Raw genomic sequence first — 15,096 nt, 5'->3', positions numbered from 1 at the left:
GGCCCCGGTGGGGTCACTCAGAGGCTGCAGGCGAGGTCCAGGGGCATGTCTTGGGCACACCACTGGTTGGACAGGGAGGAGGACCGCCTACTGAACGTTGCTGCACTGGAGGTCAGGTTCTCCAAGGCCTAGGAGCTGCGGTTGCAGTGTGTCTTTAGGCGTCGGATATCGTCATCCGGAGTTTTGCGGTCAGGGGAGTCCTCGGGATTCCCTCTGCAGGCGTCGTCATGAAGGGGTGGAGGGGTCAATCCAAGGAGGACACTTGCTCAGCACCGCCTGGGGATTACCTCTAGCTGGTTGGGCCACCTGGACATGGGCCGTAGGCGTTAAGTGCAGAGTGGTTAGGACTCACGCATCCGGAGTGAGGTGGGAGTCCTTAGTTGTTGGTTTTTCTTAGACAGAGCCGCTGTCCTCAGGAGCTCTTGGTCCTTTTGGGTGCAGGGCAGTCCTCTGGAGCTAAGCAGAGGTCACTAGGCCCGCTGGCCACGTCACTGTTCTTTTGCATGTTCTTTGAAGCAGGAGACAGGCCGGTGGGGCTGGGCCAATGTAGTTGTCATCTTCCTTCTTCTCTGCTGGGGGTTTCAGCTAAGCAGTCCTACTTCTTCTTGTAGGTCACCAGGAATCTGGTGAGCTGGGTTCAGGGAAGCCCTTAAATACAGGATTTAGGGGTGTTACAGGAGTCAGAGGGCAGTAGCCAATGGCTACTGTCCCTAAGGGTGGCTACACCCTCCTTGTGTCCACTCCCTTTGGGGAGGAAGGCACATTCTTATCCCTATTGGTACCTGCCCTCCAAACCAAGATGGAGGATTCTGCAGGGTAGGGGGTCACTTCAGCTCTGGCCACCTTAGGGGTGGTCCCAGCTGAAGTGGTCACTTCTTGTTTTTCTTAAGTTTCCTGCCGAACTGGCCACCAAAAGTGGGGTCTTTGTCTGGGGACGGGCGCCTTCACTAGATGGAGTGCCCTGGGGCACTGTAACACAAGGCCTGAGTCTTTCAGGCTCACCGCTAGGTGTTACAGTTCCTGCAGGGGGTGGTGTGAAGCACCTCCATCCGGAGCAGGCTTTGTTTCCGGCCTCAGAGGGTTCAAAGGCTCTCACCCCATGGGGTCCGAAACTTGTCTGCAGGTGGCAGGCTGGAACAGACCAGTCAGTCCTACACTAGAGGATTGGGTGAAATACAGGGGGCATCACTCAGATGCCCTCTGTGTGCATTTTGTAATAAGTCCCACACTGGCATCAGTAGGGCTTAATTGTGCTGAGAAGTTTTATACCAAACTTCAGAGTATTCAGAGAAGCCATTATGGGACTGTGGAGTTCGCAATTACAAACTCCCAGACCATGTACTTAATATGGCCACACTGTACTTACAATGTCTAAGAAGGGACTTAGACACTGTAGGGGCATATTGCTCATAAAGCTATGCCCTCACCTGTGGTATAGTGCACACTGCCTTAGGGCTGTAAGGCCTGCTAGAAGGGTGACTTACCTATGTCACAGGCAGTGTGTTGTGGGCCTGGCACCCTGAGGGGGATGCCATTTTGACTTTGCCTTTTTCTCCCCACCAACACACACAATCTGCAATGGCAGTGTGCATGTGTTAGGTGAGGGGTCCCTTAGGGTGGCACAACACATGCTGCAGCCCTTATGGACCTTTCCTGGCCACAGTTCCCTTGGTAACACTGGTACCTTTTACCAGGGACCTATCTATCTGTGTGCCAGGGGTGTGCCAATTATGGAAACAATGGTACATTTTTAGGGAAAGAACACTGGTGCTGGGGCCTGGTTAGCAGGATCCCAGCACACTTCTCAGTCAAGTTAGCATCAATATCAGGCAAAAGGTGGGGGGCGGGGGAACTGCAACAAGTGACAGTTTTCTACACTGGGCCTGAGTACAAGAGAGGCCAGAGACTGAGCGATCCCCGCTCTGAGCTCCCTCCTCAAGTGGAACTGCCCCTAGTCAAACACTAAACATTGCAGGCACCATTGAGACTAAAATGGGCACAAAGTAATGTGGAAAAGAAAAAGATACCAAAATGGGGGAAACGATTCTTTTGGGGAGAGAACATTAAACCACCTCAACAGAGGCCAAGTTGGCCACCCGGGCCTCCCTATGACATCTTTTTTCACTTTACCCCCATGGGAGTCACAGAGACTGTTTTATTTTGCACTAAGATTACATCTGACATGCATCCCATGGGACCGGCAATGCTAATCTTCCAGAAAGCATAAAGCTGTTACTTGAATATAGAATGATAGTCAATGGCCTCTGATATCTATGGGCAGCATTGTGTTGGGTGAACAGTAAAGAGATTTCTCTTTAAAGACAAAGGTCTAGCCGCAAATTGATTTATTGGGGATCTTTGGTTGGTTTATTGAGTTCTGAGTCTCCAGCCCCACTCCACCTCCCTGAGTAAGCTGTGAACTGATGGACTTTGCTACTCTGAGGGTCAGTCTCTAAAGGGGTGGACTTAGTGCTCAGTTTTGGGCTCAATAATAAGGGTAAATCCCGGCATACAAGTGGTAACCCACTCTGATTGTCGCGGTCTCCGCTCAGTAACTCATGCCCACCCTGGGACTCATGAAAGATTTCCACACTTACTTTGTCACCTTCATTCTCCATGAGATCAGGAAAGACTCACGTTCAGTGAGAGGCTGTGCAACACGTCGCCTCCTCCCAACCCCTTGTCCGTTTGTTCCGTGTGTCCTGTTCCCCAGACACCATCTGCTTTCCTGGTGCCAGAGGAAGATATGGATGTGTAATACAAATCAAGTGAGCTGGATGAAGAGCAGAAATAACCCCCAGGTGCCTCTCAGGTTACCCAGGATGATAAAAGACCCCCAGCTGCCTCAGAGATTATCAGGAAGCTGAAAGGACCCCTAGCTGCCTCTCAGGCTACTGAGGAGTAGAAAGGACCCTTAGCTGCCTCTCAGGTTACCAGGAGGCAGAAAGGACCCCCAGCTGCCTCTCAGGTTACCAGGAGTCAGAAAGGATCCCCAGCTGCCTCTGAGGTTACCAGGAGTCAGAAAGGACCCCCAGCTGCCTTTCAGGTTACCAGGAGTCAGAAAGACCCCCAGCTGCCTCTCAGATTACCAGGAGTCAGAAAGACTCCCAGCTGTCTCTCAGGTTACCTGGAGTCAGAAAGGACCCCCAGCTGCCTCTCAGGTTACCAGGAGTCAGAAAGACCCCAAGCAGCCTCTCAGGTTACCAGAATTCAGAAAGGGCCCCCAGCTGCCTCTTAGGTTACCAGGAGGCAGAAAAGACCATTAGCTGCCTCTCAGGTTACCCAGGATGATAAAAGACCCCCAGCTGCCTCAGAGATTATCAGGAAGCTGAAAGGACCCCTAGCTGCCTCTCAGGCTACTGAGGAGTAGAAAGAACCCTTAGCTGCCTCTCAGGTTACCAGGAGGCAGAAAGGACCCCCAGCTGCCTCTCAGGTTACCAGGAGGCAGAAAGGACCCCTAGCTGCCTTTCAGGTTACTGAGGAGCAGAAAGGACCCCAGCTGTCTCTCAGGTTACCAGGAGTCACAAAAGACCGCCAGCTGCCTCTCAGGTTACCAGGAGTCAGAAAGATCCTCAGCTGCCTCTCAGGTTACCAGGAGTCAGAAAGGATCCCCAGCTGCCTCTCAGGTTACCAGGAGTCAGAAAGGATCCCCAGCTGCCTCTCAGGTTACCAGGAGTCAGAAAGGACCCCCAGCTGCCTCTCAGGTTACCAGGAGTCAGAAAGACCCCCAGCTGCCTCTCAGGTTACCAGGAGTCAGAAAGACCCCCAGCTGTCTCTCAGGTTACCAGGAGTCAGAAAGGACCCCCAGCTGCCTCTCAGGTTACCAGAAGGCAGAAAGGGCCCCCAGCTGCCTCTCAGGTTACCAGGAGGCAGAAAATACCATTAGCTGCCTCTCAGGTTACCCAGGATGATAAAAGACCCCCAGCTGCCTCAGAGATTATCAGGAAGCTGAAAGGACCCCTAGCTGCCTCTCAGGCTACTGAGGAGTAGAAAGGACCCTTAGCTGCCTCTCAGGTTACCAGGAGGTAGAAAGGACCCCCAGCTGCCTCTCAGGTTACCAGGAGGCAGAAAGGACCCCTAGCTGCCTTTCAGGTTACTGAGGAGCAGAAAGGACCCCCAGCTGTCTCTCAGGTTACCAGGAGTCACAAAGGACACCCAGCTGCCCCTCAGGTTACCAGGAGTCAGAAAGACCCCCAGCTGCCTCTCAGGTTACCAGGAGTCAGAAAGGATCCCCAGCTGCCTCTCAGGTTACCAGGAGTCAGAAAGGACCCCCAGCTGCCTCTCAGGTTACCAATCAATCAATCAATCATTAGATTTATAAAGCGCGCTATGTACCCGTTAGGGTTTCGAGGCGCTTGGGGGGGGGGGGGGGTAGCTGCTATCGTTCGAAGAGCCATGTCTTGAGGAGTCTCCTGAAGGTGAGGAGGTCCTGGGTCTGGCGTAGTGTGGTCGGGAGTGAGTTCTAGGTCTTGGCAGCGAGGTAGGAGAAGGATCTGCCGCCAGAGGTCTTGCGCTGGATACAGGGGACGATGGCGAGGGCAAGGTTGGCAGAGCGTAGTTGGCGTGAGGGAACGTAGAAGTTGAGTCTGGTGTTCAGGTAGGTGGGTCCGGTGTCGTGTAGTGCCTTGTGTGCGTGGGTGAGGAGTTTAAAGGTGATCCTCTTGTCCACGGGGAGCCAGTGGAGGTCCTTCAGGTGGTGGGAGATGTGACATCGGCGGGGTATGTCGAGGATCAGGCGGGCGGATGCGTTCTGGATGCGTTGGAGTCGTTGGATGTCTTTAGTTGGGATGCCTGTGTATAGTGCGTTGCCGTAGTCGAGTCTGCTACTGACGAGGGCTTGGGTCACCGTCTTTCTGGTTCCTGTTGGAATCCACTTGAAGATTCTGCGGAGCATGCGGAGGGTGTTGAAACAGGAGGAGGAGACTGCGTTGACCTGTTTGGACATGGTGAGAGCGGAGTCGAGGATGAAACCGAGGTTTCGTGCGTGGCTGGCTGGGGTGGGTGGGGGGCCCAGGGCGGTGGGCCACCAAGAGTCGTTCCAGGCCGAGGGGGAGCGGCCGAGGATGAGGACTTCCGTCTTGTTGGAGTTTAGTTTCAGGCGGCTGTTGCTCATCCACTCGGCGATGGATTTCAGTCCCTCGTGGAGGTTGGCTTTGGCGGTGAGAGGATCTTTGGTCAGGGAGAGGACGAGCTGGGTGTCGTCGGCATAGGAGAGGATGCTGAGGTCGTGCTGACGGGCCAGTTGTGCGAGGGGGGCCATGTAGACGTTGAACAGCGTTGGGCTTAGCGAGGAGCCTTGGGGGACGCCGCAGATGAGGTTGGTGGCTTCGGAGCGGAAGGGTGAGAGACGGACTCTCTGGGTTCTGCCTGAGAGAAAGGAGGAGATCCAGTTGAGGGCTTTGTCTTGGATACCGGCTTCGTGGAGGCGATTTAGTAGGGTGCGGTGGCAGACCGTGTCGAAGGCAGCGGAGAGGTCTAGGAGGATGAGGGCTGAAGTTTCGCCGTTGTCCATTTGTTGTCTGATGTCATCTGTGGCGGCGAGGAGTGCAGTCTCTGTGCTGTGGTTGCGTCTGAAACCGGGTTGGGAGGGGTCTAGGATGGAGTTGTCTTCGAGGTAGTGGGAGAGCTGTGCGTTGACGATCTTCTCGATGACTTTCGCTGGGAAAGGGAGGAGGGAGATCGGTCGGAAGTTTTTGAGATCGTTGAGGTCAGCCTTAGGTTTCTTGAGGAGGGGTTGGATTTCTGCGTGCTTCCAGCTGTCCGGGAAGGTAGCGGTGCTGAAGGAAAGGTTGATGATCTTGCGGAGTTTGGGGGAGATGGTGACGTCGGCTTTGTTGAAGACGTGATGTGGGCAGGGGTCAGAAGGAGATCCTGAGTGGATGGAGTTCATGGTCTTTAGTGTTTCGGCGTCGTCTACGTGGGTCCAGGTGGTGAGGCGGACGTCGTGGGAGGAGTTGTTGGGGGTGGGGTCAGGCGGCGGTGCGGTGTTGAAGCTGTCGTGGATGGCTGCGATTTTATTGTAGAAGAAGGTGGAGAGATCGTCGCAGAGTTTCTGGGATGGTGGGACGTCGTTGACATTGGCGTTGGGGTTGGAGAGCTCCTTCACGATGCAGAAGAGTTCCTTGCAGTCGTGTGCGTTGTTGTTAAGGCGTTCTGTGAAGTGGGAGCGTTTGGCGAGTCGGATCAGTTGGTGGTGTTCGCGGTTGGCTTCCTTGAGGGTAGCAAGGTTGTCGGGTGTGCGCTCGAGGATCCATTTTTTCTTGAGTTTCTGGCAGGTGCGTTTGGAGGTGGTCAGTTCGTCAGTGAACCAGGCTGGTTTTTTCTTTTCTTGGTTGACGGTGGGCCTCTTGAGTGGTGCTAGGATGTTGGCGCAGTTGAGGATCCATTGTTGGAGGTTGATGGCGGCGGAGTCCGGGTCGGTGGGGTCGGGTGGTGGGTTTTTGTCGAGGGTGCTGGTTAGTTGGTCTTCGGTGACTTTTCCCCAGCGGCGGTGAGGCGGTAGTGGGGTGCGGTGGTGTTCGGTGTTTTTCTTGAAGGGGAAATGGACGCAGTGGTGGTCGGTCCAGTGGAGTTCGGAGGTGTGGCTGAATGAGATGTGGTTGCTTGCAGTGAAGAGTGGGTCAAGGGTGTGGCCGGCGATGTGGGTGGGTGTGTTGACCAGTTGACGGAGTCCGAGGTTGGAGAGGTTGGTGGTCAGTGATGCGGTGTTGGCGTCATTTGTGTTTCTCCAGGTGGAAGTTGAGGTGTCCCAGGAGGATGTAGTCTGAAGAGGCGAGGGCGTGGGTGCTTGCGAGGTCGGAGATGGTGTCGCTGAAGGGGGCTCTTGGTCCTGGAGGACGGTATATGAGGGTTCCTCTGAGGGTAGTGTTAGGGTCCGTGTGGATCTGGAAGTGGAGGTGTTCGGCTGTCTTGAGGGTGTCGTCCGTGTGGGTGTGGATCTTGAGGGTGGATTTGTGGGCGATGGCTATTCCTCCGCCGATTCCGTTGGTGCGATCTCTTCTGGTGATCTTGTAGCCGTCAGGGATGGCGATGGCGATGTCTGGGGCCGAGGAGTCGTTCCACCAGGTTTCGGTTAGGAAGGCTACATCTGGGGTGGTGGTGTCGAGCAGGTCCCAGAGCTCGATGGCGTGCTTTCGTGCAGAGCGTGTGTTAAGGAGGATGCAGTGCAGGTGGTTTGTGTTGGTTGTTGCAGACTTCGTTGTTCTGTTGCAGGTGAAGTTACAGGTGCGGCAGGAAAAAGGTCCTTTGGTGTGCTTCGGGGTGGCCTGGAAGCATTCTGTGGAGGGGCCAGGGTTGAGGGTGAGGAGTTCGCTGGCCGAGTAGCGAAAGGTGGGGATGCGGGGGGCGTGAGGACCAGGGGTGGTGGCGCTGGGTGCGGTCCTGGCGCGGACGCGCAGCACCAGCCATTAAGAAGGGAGGGGGGAGGGAGGAGCAGCTGGGAGGCGGGAGGCGGGAGGCGGGAGGGAGCGGCGAATGGGGGTGTGAGGGGGGCGGGGCCGCAGGGAGGCAGCGGCAAGGGTAGATCGGCAAGACGGAGCGCCCAAGGGGCGAAAAAACCAGGGAAAAAGCAAGGCACAAACAGTAAGGCAAAGTTAAAAAACAGTCACAAAATACAAATATGGCACAAATTACAATCGGAGTACAGTAATCAGAAGGGGCACAACGGGGGCAGAAGCGCAAGGAGGCAAGGCACTGAAAAATAGGAAAAACACTTACAGGACGGCGAAAAGCGGCACACGGGTCAAGTGAAGCTTAAACAGAGCCCACTAGACACCAGGGATGAGGCGCAGGAGGATGCCTGCTGGTGGGGGAGGGCCTCGAACACGCTAGAAGCAGCGTGGGCGGGGGTCAGGGGCACGAGACAGCTGGGTGGTGCTGCGGACGTGGGGGGCGAGCTCTAGACCTAAAGCAGGTCAGAGGTCTCTCACTCGCGACGCGCAGCGCCAGCCATTAAGAAGGGAGGGGGGAGAAGCTGGGAGGCGGAAGGCGGGAGGGAGTGGCGAATGGGGGCGGGCCACAGGGAGGCAGCGGCAAGGGTAGATTGGCAAGGGGGAGCGGCCAAGGGGCGAAAAAACCAGGGAAAAAGCAAGGCACAAACAGTAAGGCAAAGTTCAAAAACAGTCACAAAATACAAATATGGCACAAATTACAATCGGGGTACAGTAATCAGAAGGGGCACAACGGGGGCAGAAGCGCAAGGAGGCAAGGCGCTGAAAAATAGGAAAAACACTTACAGGACGGCGAAAAGCGGCACACTGGTCAAGTGAAGCTTAAACAGAGCCCACTAGACACCAGGGATGAGGCGCAGGAGGATGCCTGCGGGTGGAGGAGGGCCTCGAACACGCTAGCAGCAGCGTGGGCGGGGGTCAGGGGCACGAGACAGCTGGGTGGTGCTGCGGACGTGGGGGGCGAGCTCTAGACCTAAAGCAGGTCAGAGGTCGCTCACTCGCGACGCGCAGCGCCAGCCATTAAGAAGGGAGGGGGGAGGGAGGAGCAGCTGGGAGGCGGGAGGGAGCGGTGAATGGGGGCGCGAGGGGGCGGGGCCGCAGGGAGGCAGCGGCAAGGGTAGATCGGCAAGGGGGAGCGCCCAAGGGGCGAAAAAAACAGGGAAAAAGCAAGGCACAAACAGTAAGGCAAAGTTCAAAAACAGTCACAAAATACAAATATGGCACAAATTATAATCGGGGTACAGTAATCAGAAGGGGCACAACGGGGGCAGAAGCGCAAGGAGGCAAGGCGCTGAAAAATAGGAAAAACACTTACAGGACGGCGAAAAGCGGCACACGGGTCAAGTGAAGCTTAAACAGAGCCCACTAGACACCAGGGATGAGGCGCAGGAGGATGCCTGCGGGTGGAGGAGTGCCTCGAACACGCTAGCAGCAGCGTGGGCGGGGGTCAGGGGCACGAGACAGCTGGGTGGTGCTGCGGACATGGGGGGCAAGCTCTAGACCTAAAGCAGGACCCCCATCTGCCTCTCAGGTTACCAGGAGTCAGGAAGACCCCCAGCTGCCTCTCAGGTTACCAGGAGTCAGGAAGACCCCCAGCTGCCTCTCAGGTTACCAGGAGTCAGAAAGACCCCCAGCTGTCTCTCAGGTTACCAGGAGTCAGAAAGGACCCCCAGCTGCCTCTCAGGTTACCAGGAGTCAGAAAGACCCCCAGCTGTCTCCCAGGTTACCAGGAGTCAGAAAGGACCCCCAGCTGCTTCTCTGGTTACCAGGAGTCAGAAAGACCCCCAGCTGCCTCCCAGGTTACCAGAAGGCAGAAAGGGCCCCCAGCTGCCTCTCAGGTTACCAGGAGGCAGAAAAGACCATTAGCTGCCTCTCAGGTTACCCAGGATGATAAAAGACCCCCAGCTGCCTCAGAGATTATCAGGAAGCTGAAAGGACCCCTAGCTGCCTCTCAGGCTACTGAGGAGTAGAAAGGACCCTTAGCTGCCTCTCAGGTTACCAGGAGGCAGAAAGGACCCTCAGCTGCCTCTCAGGTTACCAGGAGGCAGAAAGGACCCCTAGCTGCCTTTCAGGTTACCGAGGAGCAGAAAGGACCCCCAGCTGTCTCTCAGGTTACCAGGAGTCACAAAGGACCCCCAGCTGCCCCTCAGGTTACCAGGAGTCAGAAAGACCCCCAGCTGCCTCTCAGGTTACCAGGAGTCAGAAAGGATCCCCAGAGTCAGAAAGGACCCCCAGCTGCCTCTCAGGTTACCAGGAGTCAGAAAGACCCCCATCTGCCTCTCAGGTTACCAGAAGGCAGAAAGGACCCCCAGCTGCCTCTCAGGTTACCAGGAGTCAGGAAGACCCCCAGCTGCCTCTCAGGTTACCAGGAGTCAGAAAGACCCCCAGCTGTCTCTCAGGTTACCAGGAGTCAGAAAGGACCCCCAGCTGCCTCTCAGGTTACCAGGAGTCAGAAAGACCCCCATCTGCCTCTCAGGTTACCAGAAAGCATAAAGGGCCCCCAGCTGCCTCTCAGGTTACCAGGAGGCAGAAAAGACCCTTAGCTGCCTCTCAGGTTACCCGGAGTCAGAAAGGATCCCCAGATGCCTCTCAGGTTACCAGGAGTCAGAAAGGACCCCCAGCTGCCTCTCATGTTACCAGGAGTCAGAAAGACCCCCAGCTGCCTCTCAGGTTACCAGGAGTCAGAAAGACCCCCAGCTGCCTCTCAGGTTACCAGGAGTCAGAAAGACCCCCAGCTGCCTCTCAGGTTACTAGGAGTCAGAAAGGATCCCCAGCTGCCTCCCAGGTTACCAGGAGTCAGAAAGGACCCCCAGCTGCCTCTCAGGTTACCAGGATTCAGAAAGACCCCCAGCTGCCTCTCAGGTTACCAGGAGTCAGAAAGACCCCCAGCTGCCTCTCAGGTTACCAGAAGGCAGAAAGGGCCCCCAGCTGCCTCTAAGGTTACCAGGAGGCAGAAAAGACCATTAGCTGCCTCTCAGGTTACCCAGGATGATAAAAGACCCCCAGCTGCCTCAGAGATTATCAGGAAGCTGAAAGGACCCCTAGCTGCCTCTCAGGCTACTGAGGAGTAGAAAGGACCCTTAGCTGCCTCTCAGGTTACCAGGAGGCAGAAACGACCCCCAGCTGCCTCTCAGGTTACCAGGAAGCAGAAAGGACCCCTAGCTGCCTTTCAGGTTACTGAGGAGCAGAAAGGACCCCCAGCTGTCTCAGGTTACCAGGAGTCACAAGGGACCCCCAGCTGCCTCTTAGGTTACCAGGAGTCAGAAAGACCCCCAGCTGCCTCTAAGGTTACCAGGAGTCAGAAAGGATCCCCAGCTGCCTCTCAGGGTACCAGGAGTCAGAAAGGACCCCCCCAGCTGCCTCTCAGGTTACCAGGAGTCAGAAAGACCCCCATCTGCCTCTCAGGTTACCAGAACGCAGAAAGGACCCCAGCTGCCTCTCAGGTTACCAGGAGTCAGAAAGACCCCCAGCTGCCTCTCAGGTTACCAGGAGTCAGAAAGACCCTCAGCTGTCTCTCAGGTTACCAGGAGTCAGAAAGGATCCCCAACTGCCTCTCAGGTTACCAGGAGTCAGAAAGACCCCCAGCTGCCTCTCAGGTTACCAGAAAGCAGAAAGGGCCCCCAGCTGCCTCTCAGGTTACCAGGAGGCAGAAAAGACCTTAGCTGCCTCTCAGGTTACTCAGGATGATAAAAGAACCCCTACTGCCTTTGAGATTACCAGGACGCAGAAAGGATCCCCGGCTGCCTCTCAGGTTACCAAGAAGTGGAAATGATCTCTTGAAGTACCTTTTTTTAAAAATTATTTTATTTATGTCATAAAAAATCAGTCACAAATAAAGGATGTCTGGTGATGTTCTCTTTCACATTCTGACAAAGAACGAATAGAATAGTAACAAAGAAGTGGTTTCTAACAGTTTCAACAAGTCCAACTGGTAATAACAGTCTCTCAACCAATCCCACCCCCTCCCACCCCTGCTTCCATACAGGGCCGGAATTGATCAATCCATAACTATGGAATAGTGTTGACGCATTTCAAAGTCAATAGATTGTCATGGTTGTCCAAAGGTCCCGGTGTATGTCCATGACCCTTCTTGTGCAGCTTGCGTGGCTATTGGTTTGTTTGGACCATTTGGGATTCTGGTGCATCTGTTCGTGAACTAGAATTAGCAAGCAATGTTCTGCCCATTTCTCTCCAGGTTTGCAGGGCTACTGTACTTTGTCACCTCTCCTGGTCCTCCAGATATGCACCACCCATCCTTGTCTCGTTGGGGCCCTAGGACTAAGCCAGTGAATAGCCATGCGACGTTTCGCGACCACCTGGCCCAGTATTAGATAGCGTCTACTCAGTTTCCTTGCTGGAGCATGTGACAAGAGTCCCAGCAAACACTGTTTGACATGCAAAGATATTTCCCAACCCTTTGCTCTTTTTATTTGGGCAGTAACCTCCTCCCAAAAACTCCTTATTATGGGGCAGGTCTAGGACAGGTGAAGGAAGTCAACTTCCATCGTTCCACATTCTGGACAAATGGGATGTCGAAGGGGTATATGGTGGTTAAACATTTGAGGGTCAAATATAATATATGTATGAAATTATATTGAAGTAATTTAAAACTGGCATTAACTTTCACTTCCTTAACTCCCGTATGTATATCAGTCCAGTCTTTCATTGATAATTCCTCTCCCATATGTGTGCTCCAACGATGTTCTATTGGTGAGGGTTGTGCTGTTTGATCTGTTTGCAGTGCACGGTATATGTGGGTTATAAGCCTGAGTCCCCCTGCCATCTCAAATAAGGTAGTCACTGTTTGGGTAGGAATAGGGGCCTCAGGAAATGTGGGCCCTAATTGTCTGGCAATTGCAGCAATGTTTGCGAATTGTAAAAAGTGTCTGTTACCAATAATAAATGATTCTTATGCTTGCTGGTACGTGATGAATCTACCCTCGGGGTAAAGGTCAGATAGCAGTAAACAACCACCCTGCTGCCATTTAGTCGCAGACATTATTTGCATCATCTGAACAAAGGGAGGAAGTATCCAGATATCTAAGACTGGGGAGTAAGGTGCTCCCTTAAGAACCCTTCTGACCGTTCGTTCCCAAATCCTCCCCATCAGTTGGATTAGTAATGGGAATGTATGGTGAATTTCTTCACTTTCATCAAAAGGTCCTCCAGTTGGTATGTTGAGTGTGTGCCTTCCAATAAGCATCTCTCCCAGTTTGGTTCCCCATCTAGCCAATGTACTGCCTGCTGTAACTGGGCTGCTAGGTGATATAATTCAAGGTCCGGAACCTCTAACCCACCTTTCTCCCATTCTCTGGAGTGTGGAGAGACTGACCCTACACCTCTTTCCCTGCCATAAGAGCTCAAGTAGTAGTCGATCTAACTCACGGAACACCAATCTTGGTATCTCATAGTGAGACCCTTGCATTACATATAGGCATCGTGGGAGGACCACCATTTTCAGGAGTGCTATTTTGCCCATCAGTGACAAACGTAGTGTGTTCCAAAATTGTATGGAAGGTTTTAGATTTGAAATCACAGATCCAAGGTTGAGGGAGCAAAACTAGTGGGTATCTTGGGTAATATGTAGACCGAAGTACTTAACCTCATCTGTTTTCCAAGGGATTCCCCCCAGAGTATGGCCCTCTAATTGTTGACCCACTAGGAATCCCAGGGGATTCAGGACTGATTTTGTACACTAACCCAAAGTCCTGAGTATTCCTAATTTTTATGCATCACATTCAATAGTATAGGAACCAAGACATCTGGGCGTCTGAGATAAACCTTGGTATCATCTGCATATAGGGACACTATGGCCCTCATTATGACCCTGATGGTGAGTGATAAAGTGGCGGTAATACTGCCAACAGGCTGGCGGTAACTACTGCCAAATTATGACCATAGCGGTGATATCTCCCATAGACAGCCAATGTACCACACCAACCGCCAGGGCGGACACAACACTCACCGCGGCGGTAGCCGTCAACAGTCAGACGGAAGACAAAGTACCGCCCACCATATTAAGACCCTACAATCTGCCACGTTTTCCGGGGCGGTACTAACGCCATCAAAAGGCTGGCGCAAACACATCACAGAAGAGAAAAGACTCACCATCGGAGACACAGGGAAGAACAACTCCACCATGGAACCCGAACTGCAAGTTTTTCCGATGATCTTCTACGTTATGCTCCACCTGGAACACCAACGCTGACGAAGACAATGACGGTGAGTACAGCCACCTAGCACACAAGGGAGGGAGGGAGGAAAACGAGAGTGACACACACACGCACAACACACACCCGACACACACACACCATACAGACAACCAGCTGCACACGAAAAACAATTTGCACCCGATACATGCAAGGATAATGCAAGGACAACAGGAATGCACCAAGGTGAATGTATTAATATCAACAGCTAATAAATAATCCAATTGTCCGTGAAACATATAAGTACAAATGTACACAAAGGGACACTGCCCAGTCCAATGTTCAAATGGCCCACATGGCCACAGGGCACAGTCCAAGGCCCAACTCAAATCCTGACTTCGTCCGGATTGAACTCTGCAGGGGCATCAGTTTGCAAGTGGGTAGACACCTCAGGGGGTTTGGGGATGAGGGGCACCTCAGCCGAAGTCGGGAACAAGCCCACTGGTTCTGGAGGGGGCTCCATGCCAATTTATCTGTCCCGGGGAGTGCAATGCCACAGTCTCTGGAATGGGTGACTTTCCCTCTGGTTCTGGAGGGGGCTCCATGCCCAGTTCTCTGTCCTGGGGAGTGCAAGGCCACAGTGTCTGGAGTGGGTGACTTTCCAACTGGTCCTGGAGGGGGCTCCATGCCAATTCTCTGTACTGGGGAGTGCAAGGACACAATCTATGGAGTGGGTGACTGCCCCACTGGTTCTGGAGGGGGCTCCATGCCCATTTCTCTGTCCTGGGGAGTGCAAGGCCACATTCTCTGGAGTGGGTGACTGCCCCACTGGTTCTGGAGGGGGCTCCATGCCCATTTCTCTGTCCTGGGGAGTGCAAGGCCACATTCTCTGGAGTGGGTGACTTTCCCACTGGTTCTGAAGGGGGCCCCTTGCACAGCAGCCCCTGGAGGGGGGCCTACATGGCTTCCGCTGGTGGTGATGTCTGCACTGTGTGGCAGATGGAGGTGCCTCCTGGGCAGCCTCTGCAGGTGGTGATGGCTGCATTGTGGTGTCAGATGGAGGTGCCTCCTGGGCAGCCTCTGCAGGTGGTGATGTCTGCATTGTGGTGGCAGATGGAGGTGCCTCCTGGGCAGCCTCTGCAGGTGTTGATGGCTGCACTGTGGTGGCAGGTGGAGGTGCCTCCTGGGCAGCCTCTGCAGGTGGTGATGGCTGCACTTCCTCAGTTGGCGTTTTAGCCACTGGTGGTGGTGGAGGTATCACCCTGACAGCCTCCGCTAGAGTAGAGGGCTTTGTCCGCTCCATGACATTGGGTGTGGAATCCTTACCCTTCCTGGCAGGGGTTGATGGCTTCTTTCCCTTCATGGCAGGTTGTACATGTTCCTTAGCCTTCCAGGCAGGAGTCGAGGGCTTCTTCCCCTTCAAAGCAGGAGGTGCAGGCTCCTTCCCCTTCTTGGCTGGAGGTGCAGGCTCCTTCCCCTTCTTGGCTGGAGGTGTGGGA

Source organism: Pleurodeles waltl, chromosome 2_1 (genome assembly GCF_031143425.1).
Source record: "Pleurodeles waltl isolate 20211129_DDA chromosome 2_1, aPleWal1.hap1.20221129, whole genome shotgun sequence".
Lineage (NCBI taxonomy): Eukaryota > Metazoa > Chordata > Amphibia > Caudata > Salamandridae > Pleurodeles > Pleurodeles waltl.
This window is presented reverse-complemented; position numbering follows the sequence as displayed.